General features: G+C 41.8%; 1 long non-coding RNA gene across 1 annotated transcript; it reads right to left on the reverse strand.

Moving 5' to 3' along the window:
* Positions 1-13733: 13733 nt before the first annotated feature.
* LOC124707194 lies at positions 13734-14506 on the reverse strand. The gene is made up of 3 exons (XR_007004767.1): positions 14239-14506; positions 13918-14150; positions 13734-13822 (listed from the first exon to the last, which is right to left on the reverse strand). It is a non-coding gene; the product is annotated as an uncharacterized LOC124707194 (long non-coding RNA).
* Between the last annotated feature and the right edge of the window lie 291 nt (positions 14507-14797).

Genomic DNA, 14797 nt, shown 5'->3' on the forward strand with positions numbered 1-14797 from the left:
TGAAACATGCAAAATAGATGAAATAACATAAGTATTGTGTCCCAATATGAAATATATCAATGAATAACAGCAAATTATGATATAAAATAGTGATGCAAATTGGACGTATCAGAGATCAAAAGAAAAAGAAAGTTGATTGTACATAGAGGATGACATGCGGGTCCCATGAGTCAGCAGCTTACCCAACGTTTCCAAGGCGGCAGGGGATCAAAAGAAAAAGGAAATAGCCAAAAATCAGAGGGTGAAAAAAAATTTAAAGAAAATAAAATTTTATAGCACATAGAGGATGACATGCGGGTCCCATGAGCCAGCAGGTTCCTCAACGTTTCAAACGTGGCATGAGATCGAAAGAAAAAGGCAAGTGACCAAATATGAGGAGCCAAAAATAATTCAAGAAAAGAAGGTTTTATAGTACATAGAGGATGACATGCGGGTCCCATTTAGCAGCAGCGGTATCACTGTTTGAGAGGCGGCAGGGGATCAAAAGAAAAAAGAAAGTGCCAAAAATCGGAGGGTGAAAAAAAACCAAGAAAATGAACTTTTATAGTACATAGAGGATGACATGCGGGTCCCATGAGCTCGCAGGTTCCTCAACGTTTCAAACGTGGCATGAGATCGAAAGAAAAAGGTAAGTGACCAAATATGAGGAGCCAAAAATAATTCAAGAAAAGAAAGTTTTATAGTACATAGAGGATGACATGCGGGTCCCATGAGCCTGCAGGTTCCTCAACGTTTCAAACGTGGCATGAGATCGAAAGAAAAAGGTAAGTGACCAAATATGAGGAGCCAAAAATAATTCAAGAAAAGAAAGTTTTATAGTACATAGAGGATGACATGCGGGTCCCATTTAGCAGCAGCGGTATCACCGTTTGAGAGGCGGCAGGGATCAAAAGAAAAAAGAAATTGCCAAAAATCAGAGGGTGAAAAAAAAACCAAGAAAATGAACTTTTATAGTACATATAGGATGACATGCGGGTCCCATGAGCCTGCAGGTTCCTCAACGTTTCAAACGTGGCATGAGATCGAAAGAAAAAGGTAAGTGACCAAATATGAGGTGCCAAAAATAATTCAAGAAAAGAAAGTTTTATAGTACATAGAGGATGACATGCGGGTCCCGAGTTAGCAGCATCGGTATCACCGTTTGAGAGGCGGCGGGGGATCGAAAGAAAAAGGCAAGTGACCAAATTTGAGGTGTCAAAAAAAACTCCAAGAAAAGAAAGTTTTATAGTACATAGAGGATGACATGCGGGTCCCATTTAGCGACGGCGGTATCACCGTTTGAGAGGCGGCAGGGGATCGAAAGAAAAAGGTAAGTGACCAAATATGAGGTGCCAAAAATAATTCAAGAAAAGAAAGTTTTATAATGCATAGAGGATGACATGCGGGTCCCGAGTTAGCGACAGCGGTATCACCGTTTGAGAGGCGGCAGGGGATCGAAAGAAAAAGGCAAGTGACCAAATTTGAGGTGCCAAAAAAAACTCCAAGAAAAGAAAGTTGATTGCACATAGAGGATGACATGCGGGTCCCATTTAGCAGCGGCGGTCTCAACGTTTCCAAGGCGGCAAGGGATCAAAAGAAAAAGGAAGTAGCCGAGAAATCGGGGGTCAAAAAAAATCCAAGAATAGAAAGAATTTTGGTTCATAGAGGATGACATGCGGGACCCATGATCCTGCATCGTAAACGGCTCGATCGGAGAACGTTGAACGAGATGGCGCGATCGAGAAAAAAACAATGCCGGAGAGGCTGCCATCCGGGCCCTACATCCCTCGGTGGTGCGGATTTGCGTTGACTCGGCCGGCGAACCCGAGAGTCGCGATGCACCACGTCCCGGGCCACCATACGCGACGTTTTGGCCGCTTTCGTCGGGCTAGGTGGCCTCAAAAACGAGAAAAAAAAAGTTTTGACATGCACCACGGAGGGACCAAAATCGTCGGCCATGGTACACCAGCAACCACGGCGCGACTTCAACTTCGTCGGCCATGGCAACTTTTCTTGTAGTGAGGTACGCAAACTCCCAGCCATTTTCTTTGTCAAGAGAAGACGCATCAGGATGCGTATTGGGAGTCTGTGGGTCCTTCTGGATCCTTCGGTTGTCCCTCTCACAAAAAAAAATCTCTCTCATTCTCGGCCTCGCTCGACTCGCTCGCACCTCCCTGCTCACTGACAAACCCTGCACAATAGTCAACATCGTCACCCGAAAAAGGGGAGACACCATAATGCTCTCCCTTCTTCTGTCCTTCCGAGTGATCCCTCTTCCTCCGAGTTTCACTAGCTAGACGGGCAAACACACATGTGCTGCATAGTAATAATAAAAAGGTAGAAAAATCGACCTACGAATCTATAATTAAATAGGTTAAACTAGGGTTTTGCCCAGTACTACAGATCAAGTTTCAAAAAAATCCAACTACGGGGTTCGAACAACCCCATTTCTAATCCAAGAATTTTTTCGACCTCATCCAATGGCCTCAAACTATAGGGTTAGCATCTAGTGCAGTATGTGTGAACATGTACGCACTATGTGTGCTATAACTTGTATGTCTTTCAAATTTTAACCAAATTTGAATAAGTTTGAAATATTTGAAATGGGGCTTTTGCTTTAAACGTTTGAAACCCAAAACGACTTCTCTTCATGCTAGACTTCATAAGACCGAGTTTAGGGTTAGGGGGTAGTTACATGATTTGTCTGGTTAGAATATGTCTAAACCTTGTTTATCAACTTGAATGCTTACTATATGACATAAGAAGACTATGTGCGATTTGGGTTTTCATTTTTCTATTTTTTTATTTTATGCAGATTTGAATCTCGGTCAAGTCCTAGATTCGACCAAGATTTAAACAAGTTTAAAACATGACAATGAAAAGGTAATTAATCCTGGATCCTTCTTAATTAACCAGTCAGTCTAATTAAAATGAAGCTTTTGGGAGGTTTTTGAAATTTCCATGTTTGAAACCCAAAACCACACTTCTCTGCTTCATTTCATGCTTGACTTCATATATAATTAAGACAGAGTTTAGGGTTAGGGGGTACATGATTTGCCTGGTTTGAATATGTCTAGACCTTGTTTATGAACTTGAATGCTTACTATATATATGACATAAGAAGACTATGTGCTTTGTTTTATTTTTTATTTTATGCCCATTTGAATATTGGTCAAATCCTAGGTTTGAGCAAGATTTAAACAAGTTTAAAACATGAAAATGAAAAGGTAAGCATGGATCCTTCTTAGTCACTCTAAAATGAAGCTTTTGGGAGGTTTTTGAAATTTCCATGTTTGAAACCAAAAACCACTTCTCTTCATGCTTGACTTCATAAGACGAAGTTTAGGGTCGATAGGGGTAGATACATGATTTGTCTGGTTTGAATATGTCTAGACCTTGTTTATCAACTTGAATGCTTAAACTCGGTCGATGTTATGAAAGTCTAGCATGAAAAGAAGTGGTTTTTGGTTTCAAACATGGAAATTTCAAAAAACCTCCCAAGAGTTACATTTTGGAGTGACTTAAGAAGGATAGATGCTTAATTTTTCATATTCATGTTTTAAACTTGATTAAATCATGGTCAAACACCTGGGATTTGACCAAGATTCAAATGGGTAGAAAATTTAAAGAAATCAGAAAAATGAAAAACCAAAGTATATAGTCTTCTTATGTCATGTAGTAAGCATTCAAGTTGATAAACAAGGTCTAGACATATTCAAACTAGGCAAACCAGTATCTACCCCCTAACCCCTAAATCTGTCTTATGAAGTCTAGCAAGAAGAGAAGTGGTTTTGGGTTTCAAACATGGAAATTTCAAAAACCTCCCAAAATCTTCATTTTAGAGCGACTAAGAAGGATACAAGCTTCCCTTTACATTTTCATGTTCTAAACTTGTTTAAATCTTGGCCAAACCTAGGATTTGACCAAAAGATTCAAATGGGCATACAAATTCACAAAAAAAAATCAAAAGAATGAAAAACCAAAGGACATAGCATTCTTATGTCATATACATAGTAAGCATTCAAGTTGATAAAAAAGGTCTAGACATATTCAAACCATAAAATCATGTATATATCTACCCCTAACCCTAAACTCTGTCTTATGAAGTCAAGCGTGCATGAAGAGAAGTGGTTTTTGGTTTCAAACATGGAAATTTCAAAAACCCTCCCTAGAGCTACATTTTGGAGTTACTAAGAAGGATAGATGCTTAATTTTTCATATTCATGATTTGAACTTGTTTAAACCATGGTCAAACCTAGGATTTGACCAAGATTCAAATGGGCATAATTTTTAAAAAAAAATCAAAAAATGAAAAACCAAGGCAGATAGTCTTCTTATGTCATTTTATGAGGTTTTTGAAATTTCCATGTTTGAAACCCAAAACCACTTCTCTTCATGTTTGAAACCCAAAACCACTTCTCTTCATGCTTGATTAAATCCTAGGTTTGACATAAGAAGACTGTGTGCTTTGGTTTTTCATTTTTCTGTTTTTTTGAATTTTCCGCCCATTTGAATCTTAGTCAAATCCTAGGTTTGACCAAGAGGTAAACAAGTTTAAAAAATGAATATGAAAAAGTAAGCATGTATCCTTTTTATTCACTCCAAAATGAAGCACTTGGGAGGTTTTTAAAATTTCTATGTTTGAAACCAAAAACCACTTCTCTTCATGCTTGACTTCACAAGACAAAGTTTAGGGTTAGGGGTAGATACATGATTTTTCTGGTTCACATATGTCTAGATCTTGTTTATCAACTTGAATGCTTACTGTATGACTGCTTTGGTTTTTCATTTTTTTTTCATTTTTTTGAATTTTTATGCCCATTTGAATTTTGGTCAAATCTTAGGTTTGACCAAGATTGAAACAAGTTAAAAACATGAATATGAAAAAGTAAGCATGTATCGATCCTTCTTAGTCACTACAAAATGAAGCTCGTGGGAGTATTTTCCTCCCACATGTGAGCTTGGTACCACTACACAAGAACCATGCATATGTTAAAACTTTTGAATCATGTGTTTTTTCTTCTCTTGATTACTGCCCAAAGGAGAAAAATTATATTAAATGGGTGTTTTCTATGAAGTGCCTACCGCATGAAGTGTACACACTACCACCAATCCAATTTTCACGAGTCTGCATAAGAGACATGGTAGCTACGTACGATGGCAATTTCCAACGATCCATGGATTATCTCAGAAGACTGTGTGCTTTGGTTTTTCATTTTTATGTTTTTTTGAATTTTCCGCCCATTTGAATCTTGGTCAAATCCTAGGTTTGACCAAGAGGTAAACAAGTTTAAAACATCAATATGAAAAAGTAAGCATGTATCCTTTTTAGTCACTCCAAAATGAAGCACTTGTGAGGTTTTTACAATTTCTATCTTTGAAACCAAAAACCACTTCTCTTCATGCTTGACTTCACAAGACAAAGTTTAGGGTTAGGGGTAGATACATGATTTTTCTGGTTCAAATATGTCTAGATCTTGTTTATGAACTTGAATGCTTACTGTATGACATAATTAAGAAGGCTATGTGCTTTGGTTTTTCATTTTTTTCATTTTTTTTGAATTTTTATGCCTTCTTGAATTTTGGTCAAATCTTAGGTTTGACCAAGATTGAAACAAGTTAAAAATATGAATATGAAAAAGTAAGCATGTATCGATCCTTCCTACTCACTACAAAATGAAGCTCGTGGGAGTATTTTCCTCCCACACGTGAGCTTGGTACCACTACACAAGAACCATGCATATGTTAAAAATTTTGAATCATGTGTTTTTTCTTCTCTTGATTACTGCCCAAAGGAGAAAAGTTATATTAAATGGGTGTTTTCTATGAAGTGCCTACCGCATGAAGTGTACACACTACCATCAATCCAATTTTCACAGGTCTGCATAAGAGACATGGTAGCTACGTACGATGGCAATTTCCAACGATCCATGGATTATCTTTGTGTGCAACCATATACTGAATTATTTCTGGGCTAAAAGTTTTATTTCAAATGTAATTGGAAGGAAGGGTACATGAATTAGAATTAAAAAACTAGGTAAATACATGACATGCCCCCAAGATGTGGGAGCCTAAAACAATGGCCAAACATGTGCGGTGCATCCAAGTATAACACATAGCATGCACCGATAGTTTGACCCAAATTTGAAATCAAGCCGAAGGTGGTTCGAAAAAATCGTAAAATGGCAAAACAAATCATGAAGTTACAAATTTGTGATGTACTATATGTCCATTAGGATATTATTACAAGGCTGACAAGTATACCTATGTTGTAAAATTGAGCAACATAATACACAATATATATATATATATTACCCAAAATATACGATTAAAAAGTTAAAATGGACATCTAGTTTGTAATGATTTTATTTTTGTACCATAAAATTCAAATTATGTTCTAATCAAATTAATGATATAGGGATGCACGCTGGCATTATAATCCCTAACGGAGGGAGTAAGCACTTCAGTTATGAAAAGTACCGAACAATGCATGCGAAAATGATTTTTATTGGAATACTAGTTCAACTTATTTTGTTATAAAGGGGAGCGTCGTGAGATTGATCGACCTAAATTTGTAAACAAGCCAAAGTTATTGTGGGGCTTGATGACCCACAAGTATAGGGGATCGCAACAGTCTTCGCGGGAAGTAAAACCCAATTTATTGATTCGACACAAGGGGAGACAAAGAATACTTGAAAGCCTTAACAGCGGAGTTGTCAATTCAGCTGCACTCGGAAACAGACTCGCTCGCAAGAGTTTATCGGTAGTAACGGTTTTATAGCGATAGCGGTAGTAAAATAACGACAGCAGAGTAACAAAGACAGCGGTAGTGATTTTAGTAAACGGCGAGGATTAAAATACCGTAGGCACGGGGACGGATGACGGGCGTTGCATGGATGAGAGAAACTCATGTAACAATCATAGCGGGGCATTTGCGAGATAATAATAAAACGGTATCCAAGTACTAATCAATCAATAGGCATGTGTTCCAATTATAGTCGTACGTGCTCGCAATGAGAAACTTGCACAACATCTTTTGTCCTACCAGCCGGTGGCAGCCGGGCCTCAAGGGAAACTACTTGGATATTAAGGTACTCCTTTTAATAGAGTACCGGAGCAAAGCATTAACACTCCGTGAACACATGTGATCCTCACATCACTACCATTCCCTCCGGTTGTCCCGATTTCTGTCACTTCGGGGCCATTGGTTCCGGACAGCGACATGTGTATACAACTTGCAGGTAAGACCATAAACAATGAATATCATGATGAAATAATAACATGTTCAGATCTGAGATCATGGCACTCGGGCACTAGTGACAAGCATTAAGCATAACAAGTTGCAACAATATCATAAAAGTACCAATTACGGACACTAGGCACTATGCCCTAACAATCTTATGCTATTACATGACCAATCTCATCCAATCCCAACCATCCCCTTCGGCCTACAGCGGGGGAATTACTCACACATGGATGGGGGAAACATGGCTGGTTGATGGAGAGGCGTTGGCGGTGATGGCGGCGATGATCTCCTCCAATTCCCCGTCCCGGCGGAGTGCCCGAACGGAGACTTCTGGCTCCCGCGACGGAGTTTCGCGATGTGGCGGCATTCTGGAGGGTTTCTGGCGACTTCGACTTCTCCCCGTGCGTTTTTAGGTCGAGGCCGATAAATAGTCCGAAGGAGGGCGTCGGAGGCCAGCCGAGGGGGCCACACCATAGGGCCACGCGGGCCCCCCCTAGGCCGCGCCGCCTTATGGTGTGGGGCCCTCGGGCCTCCACTTGATTTGTCCTTCTGGCTCCGTCAGTATTCTGGGAAAATAGGGCCTTTCGTCAAAATCCCGAGGTTTTCCTGAAAGTTGGATTTCGCACAAAAACGAGACACCGAACAGTTCTGCTGAAAACAGCGTTAGTCCGTGTTAGTTGCATCCAAAATACACAAATTAGAGGCAAAACAATAGCAAAAGTGTTCGGGAAAGTAGATACGTTTTGGACGTATCAACTCCCCCAAGCTTAGCTTATTGCTTGTCCTCAAGCAATTCGGTTAACAAGCGAGCGATAAAAGAACTTTCACGAACACATTTGTTCATATGATGTATATATTCTCATGATATGGCTAATAGTTAAGCAGTTCATAATAAGATACATGCAAATAAGATCATCCAATAGCTATGTCAATCATGAATAGGTACCAACAATTAATAATAAGCATCATGAATCATGTATATAAGCAGGATTGCAATGTTCATAAGAGAGTATGATAAAGTGGTATCTCGCTTGCCTGTATTTGATCGGCAAAACATAAATGCCCGGGCACCTCTGGAGTTCATAGAAAGACTAGAAGTAGTGATTTTCAAAGATAAAAGCATCAAAGTTATACCACAATCAATCATATTTTGAGACAAGCATATTATACTAAGAATGACAGTTGTGCTCTCAAGAAAGTGCTCAAAGAAAGGATGGAGACACAACATAAAAGTAAAAGATTGACCCTTCGCGAGAGGAAGCGAGGGATTAACATGCGCTAGAGCTTTTCATTTGTAAAACGAGAGTAAAATTATTTTGAGAGGTGTTTGTTGTTGTCAACGAATGGTAATGGGTACACCAAATACCTCGCCAACCGGACTTTCAAGAGCGGCTCCCATGAATTATTTGCATTTTTATGTGGCACTCCTTCCAACCTTTCTTACACAAACCATGGCTAACCGAATCCTCGGGTGCCTGCCAACAATCACATACCATGAAGGAGTGCCTTTTTAGTTTAGTTTTATTATGATGATGACACTCCCCCCAACCTTTGCTTACACAAGCCATGGCTAACCGAATCCTTCGGGTGCCGTCCAACAATCACAAACCATGGAGGAGTGTCTATTTAAGTTAATTAATTCGGGACTGGGAATCCCATTGCCGGCTCTTTTCGCAAAATTATTGGATAAGCGGATGTGCCACTAGTCCATATGAGAGTCCGTCAAAAGTAAATGACAAGGTTGAAAGCTAAACACCACATACTTCCTCATGAGCTATGAAACATTAACACAAATTGAGAAGCATTTTGAAGGTTTTAAAGGTAGCGCATGAGAATTTACTTGGAATGGTTTGAAATGCCATGCATAGGTATTTATGGTGGACACTTTGGAATAACTTGGTTTTCATGTGTTTGGAGGCACGAGCAGCGTTCCCGCTCAGTACAAGTGAAGGCTAGCAAAAGACTAGGGAGCGACAAATCAAGAGAGCAATAACTGTCATAATCATGCTTGCGGCAAAATAAATTAACTGAGGTATAAAAGTGATACAAGAACTCAGAAGCAATGTAAATCATTGAGGCTTAATGGACTTTTGTTCAGTCATATGCATGCTTGAGCATGTGCCAAGTCGATATAAATGAATTATTCAGAGGAGGATACCACAATGTCATACTTACTTATGAATAAAACAATGCAAGCAAACATCCATGACATGCTACTCATATTAATAAATTGGAGCTAAACATGAGAGATCATGAACTACTAGACTTTCTTAAACGACATATACCTCACATGAACCAACTAAGCATGCTCACATGGATGAGTATATGTACAAAAATGAAAACAAATAGAGTTCATACCAGCCTCTCACCACAATCAGATTGTAGTAGATCGTCATTATTGCCTTTTCACTTGTGTAGCTTGGATAATATGAAATGAAAACCACGCTACAGCCACCGAAGACCATTGAACTCATGATGAACTTTACAAACCAAAGAAGAACAGCAAATATTTTTGGTGTTTTCGAATTTGAGAACAAGAACAAAAGTAAACAAGCAAACAAAGCAAAATCTTTTTGGGTTTTCTTATAGCAAACTAGCAATAGCAAATAAAGTGAAACAAATGCAAGAAACCAAGATAAACAAATGGTGAAGAGAAACAACAGAAATATTTTTGGTCTTTTTGTGTTTTAGGAAATAAACAAAGTGAAAGCAAGAAATAGCAAACTAAAAGAAACACGAGAAAAGCGAGATGGCGAAATCTGCCAAAACCCGATAGCAGTACAGAAATCGATTTTTACAAAAATCTTACGTTGCTCAGCTCGAAAAGTGTTCAACTAATGAAAGTTAGATAACAACCTGGAGAACCTGCACAAAAATTGGCAGATCAAAATAACGTTCTGGCTGTGCGCACGAATTTTTCTAGTAACAGTCCAGAATCTGTTTTCAGGCAGCACTCTCCCAAATATCATCTCCCTCTCATTAGAAAACCACTCAAACAAACTAAACAAGTATATACAAGTATCCAGCAATCATAATATGCAAAGAGTGAGTGATGCCGGTATACCTCCCCCCAAGTTTAGGCTTTTGGCCTAAGTGGAGTTCAACCCCATCGAGGGTCTGGGTTCCACGCCGATGGATCATACATGGAGTAGTCATAATAAGGTACCGACGCAGAAGAAAAGCGTGGAGGTTCCTCATGCCCAATGTGTTGATGCGAAGAGCTTGCTGCATCCGATGGCGAGTCGAGGTGTTCCTCGACCTCATCCGTGTTGTCTCGTGCACGACGGCTTCCTCCCTCTATGTATGCATTAACTGCACTTTCCGTGACTGACCAATCCTCCCTGGAATCAAGATTAAACAAAGAAGGTGCAGGCAATCCTACTAATTTTTCAACTTTCTTAGTCCTTGTCCAAGATTTCTTGTAAAATGTTATTATGTAAGACAGGTTTCCTAAATTAGAAGAATCAGAAACAAATTCATGCTTAATCATGGAGGATATGTCAAGTTTGTCTATGGGGAGCTGAACATCAAGACGGTGAGGTCCTACATTATGCATGGCTAATAAACGAGAGGCGATGAGACCCCCACAAATTCCTCCCCTCTCACGGTTAGTAGCAAGTCTGTTGGCTATCAAAGCTCCCAAGTTATAAGTCCTATTACCTTGTAATGCAGCAGCTAGAAAGGCTAGATCAGGGATAGTTAATTTACCTCCATTCTTTCTCGCTAGAACGCACTTGGTAATGAAATAAGCAAAGTAATGAATAGCTGGGAAATGAATGCTACTAATTTTACCATAATCCTCTGAGAAGCTTCTTCCATGACAAATCATCTTGAAGAGGTCCAAGAACTCTTGCGGCGATCCCTTTATCTTCTCGCATGATCCCCATTGCGGCACTTTGATTGCTGCACAAAAATCACTCGAATGGCAAGTTGACAGGTTTATTATAAATTTTGTACTGAACCATGGGATTAGATTGTGACCAATTAAATTTAAAATCCTGCACTACTGACATAGTCAGTTTTACATATTGGCATGGTTCCCCATCAACAAAATCATCCAATCCTGCATGAGAGATTAAACTTTGAACGTCCTGCAAGATCCCTGCACTTCTCATGAAATCCACGCACGGATAGTAAGTGGGATATACTCCTTCTTCTCGGTGAACTCTCATGACCTGTTGCACCTCTGTGACGCCCCGGAACCGGTACCATGAGGATTCCAGCGATCCCGCCGAAATCCGCACGATATCGATTCCGAGACGCCCTCCGACACGACGTGCGCGAAGAATCACACACGTGATGCCAGAAGAATTAACACGAGCGGTAACATTACAACAGGATTACAATAGAGCCCACAAGAAACATATATTACAACAACGACTCCAACGAGTCAAGATACAAATATACAATACAAAGATCCAAATCATACAGAAGGTCGAATACGTCCGAGTACGGACAAGATACAAATTGGACTAAGAGTCCTGAAGATAACCAGTGGCGTCCATAACCCTGCCCAGGCCAAGCCGGAAGGGTAACCTTGCTAACGTCGTCATCTCGTACTGTCAAAGTCGGGCCATCGGTTGCCGACAAAAGGGAGGAAGCAAAAGAGAAAGAGGAAAGGCGAGAGTAAGTACCAAGGAACGAACTCCGGCACGTACTTAGCGAGACTAGAAATGGCTATGCTCGCCGAGCGAGTATAAATATATATCGCACGGGGCTATATGGTAGGTTTAGCGGCGGCAAAACTATAACCAATAGAGACACGCTACAACATCCGTCTAATCGAGAGAAGATAAGAGAGCGCACAAGGTAACGAGATAAATACTACACAAACATAATCCAGCCAAATACACATATCCCCTTCAACAATTGCGAAGAGGCAATGAAAAAGGCACTCAACGGTGGACAAGTTTTATTAGGTATCGGTTGTAGTAATGCTATATTACTACGCAAGTTTTTATCAGATTATTAACAACAAGTATAAGGTGTAAGTTGTTCTATGATCAAACTATACAATTCCAAGTCGTCCATAACCGCGGACACGGCTTATCGATAAGATGTACACCCTGCAGGGGTTGCCCAAATGTAACCATACGCATGCTCGACCCACTTACGACGGGTGGATGTCTCACAACAAGACCGTTCCCAGTTCAACAAGAAAGTCTAGGGGGCCACCCGACTAAGCTACCGTAACGAAGTCCGGCCGTACTCCGAGCGGACTCGGGGTTTGCGTTAACGGCTAGGCGTGCAAACCACACGCTTCGCTAAACGTTCCGCGGGGTACGATGCGAGTAAACACCCGAAGGCAACGAGTAATAAACACCCGAAGGCAACGGTAATAAACACCCGAAGGCAACGGTAATAAAGCATGGCATACATGGCATAGGCAAATAAAACCAAGGTTGTGGCCCCCTTTTCAAGCTGACTTGAGAAAAGGTAATGGGTGAGGGGGTCCCAATAATCGTCCCCACGCATGGGTAGAGCGCTCAATCTCGGAACGGATAACAAGAACTCGGGTCCTAGGGGACATTAGCGAGTCAAAGTTCCGATGCTTTCGCAAAGGGGCTCACAGATGCCTCTGCTTACAATTTTAGTTGTTAACAATTAAGTAAAACATGTTTATCTCCAACAACTGATATAGCATGTGATAACCTCCCAACAACCCAACATATCCCGATAACAGATCGAGATAAACAACAGAGCCTAAACACGCCTACGACTCGCAAGGCTCAAACATCAAGAAACGACTATGGGTAAGGAATGATACATATAGGATTACTAGGGTAAACAAGTGGAATAGGACACGTGACTCGATAAAGAATCGCAACATAAGGATAGCAGTGCGAGGGAGAGAGTAAAATAGGTGAAGAGAGAGGGCTCGCCTGTGAAAAGCTGCAGAAGAACTTGTCGGAGAACTCGTCATATCTCACAACACCACTTCGCGATCCTATCCGGGAAGAAGCAAATGCTGGAACACACAACGGATGCAAATCTTACTACTACGAATAAAGAACCAGCATGCTCAAGATGATATGCATGACATGGCAAGGATGATGCGGTGCAACTTATCCATATTAATCGGAGTCGGAACCCCGGACAAGCAAATTAAGGTTGGAGTTGCATTTCTACCGGCAAAGTTAAGGGTTGGATAACATGGCATATCATGGCAGGGGTGAGCTACTTCAAATTTAAATGGAACCGGGACAACATTTATATAGTATCCCACATATTCCATATGTTACATATTAGGTGATAATGCAAACTACCATGAAATTGTATGATGCATGGTGCAACAGCAAGCATGGATGGCATATTCATGTTCCTTGCATTTTTTTGAACAATTTTCATATATAACACTTTATATTTAGAGTTATAGTTTGAAAGATATAAAATAGATAGATTTGCAAAATAAGAAAAGACAGAGTAAAAGAGATTGGGCTGGATCTAGAAGGTGGCCTGCTACCTGGCCGCGGGAGGAAGGCTGGCGCGTGTGGGCCGGCCCACTTCTGGCGTGCACGCAGCGACGGGAAGCTACAGGCCGCACGGGCGGCGGCTGCACTCAAAGAGAAATGGGTCGAGGCCCAGTAGGCGCTGGATCTAGGAAGAATAGAAAACAAAACAAAAAGCTGGGTTATTTGCCACACCCAGGGATCGAACTCAGGATCTGTTGGAGACAACGAACAGCAACGAACCACTGGGCTACGGATAAGTTCGTGGCAATTGAAAATCCCGTGGCAACTTGAACCAGGGGAGGAGGAGCTCGGGCAGCAGCGCCATGGCGGACGAGATCTGGTCAAGCAGGGATCTGTCAGGGCAGAGTAAACCGGGGCACGGGAGATGGTGCGCTCGACGTGGGGTTCAAGAGGAGTCTATTGGTGGTGGTCTTGGTTCCGGGGACCCACCGGAGCGCCGCCGACGACGACATCTGCGAGGAGAAACGGCGGTCATCACCGGTAGCATCATAGAGAGGAAGGATGAGACCGAGGAGAGGTCTCGGAGGACGGGGATCTCACCCTGATGCTGATGAAGGACATGGGGAAGGCGGAGGAGGACCGAGGTGGCCGGAATCTTCGCCGGAGTGTGCCGGCCATGGAGGAGAAACGACGATCCTGAGGACGATTCGAGGCGCTCTAGCTCGATTCCTTCGGGGAGGAGATAGAGGACATCAAGGCGGTTCTAGAGATGGCCTCAGCTCGGCGAGGGGCGGCCGGGAGCAGCGGCGCCATGGTGAGGACGATGGTGTCTGTGAGGTTTTTCCCCTTCGTTTACTTACAGAGAAAAGAGAAAACTTGGGGAAGGGAGGAGAGAGTGGCGGCGGGCAAGAGGAGGGGACTAGGGTTTGGAGCGGCTCAGATGGATATTAAAGGGGAGGGGAGGAGCAGGTGAGAGGCATGAGAGCGGTGGTTGAGAGGGACAGCGACGGGGGATTCACGCACTCCTCCTGAGGGAAGAAGACGACAACAGGAGTCTCTCCAAGCGAAGGGGTACGGGCCAGGTGTCTGTTTATGGGCTGGAGGATGGAGATGGGCCAGAGAGAGGAGAAGATGGGCCACCGGTAGATGGGTCCAGGTT

The sequence above is a fragment of the Lolium rigidum genome, chromosome 4 (genome assembly GCF_022539505.1).
Source record: "Lolium rigidum isolate FL_2022 chromosome 4, APGP_CSIRO_Lrig_0.1, whole genome shotgun sequence".
In the NCBI taxonomy this organism is placed as follows: Eukaryota; Viridiplantae; Streptophyta; class Magnoliopsida; order Poales; family Poaceae; genus Lolium; species Lolium rigidum.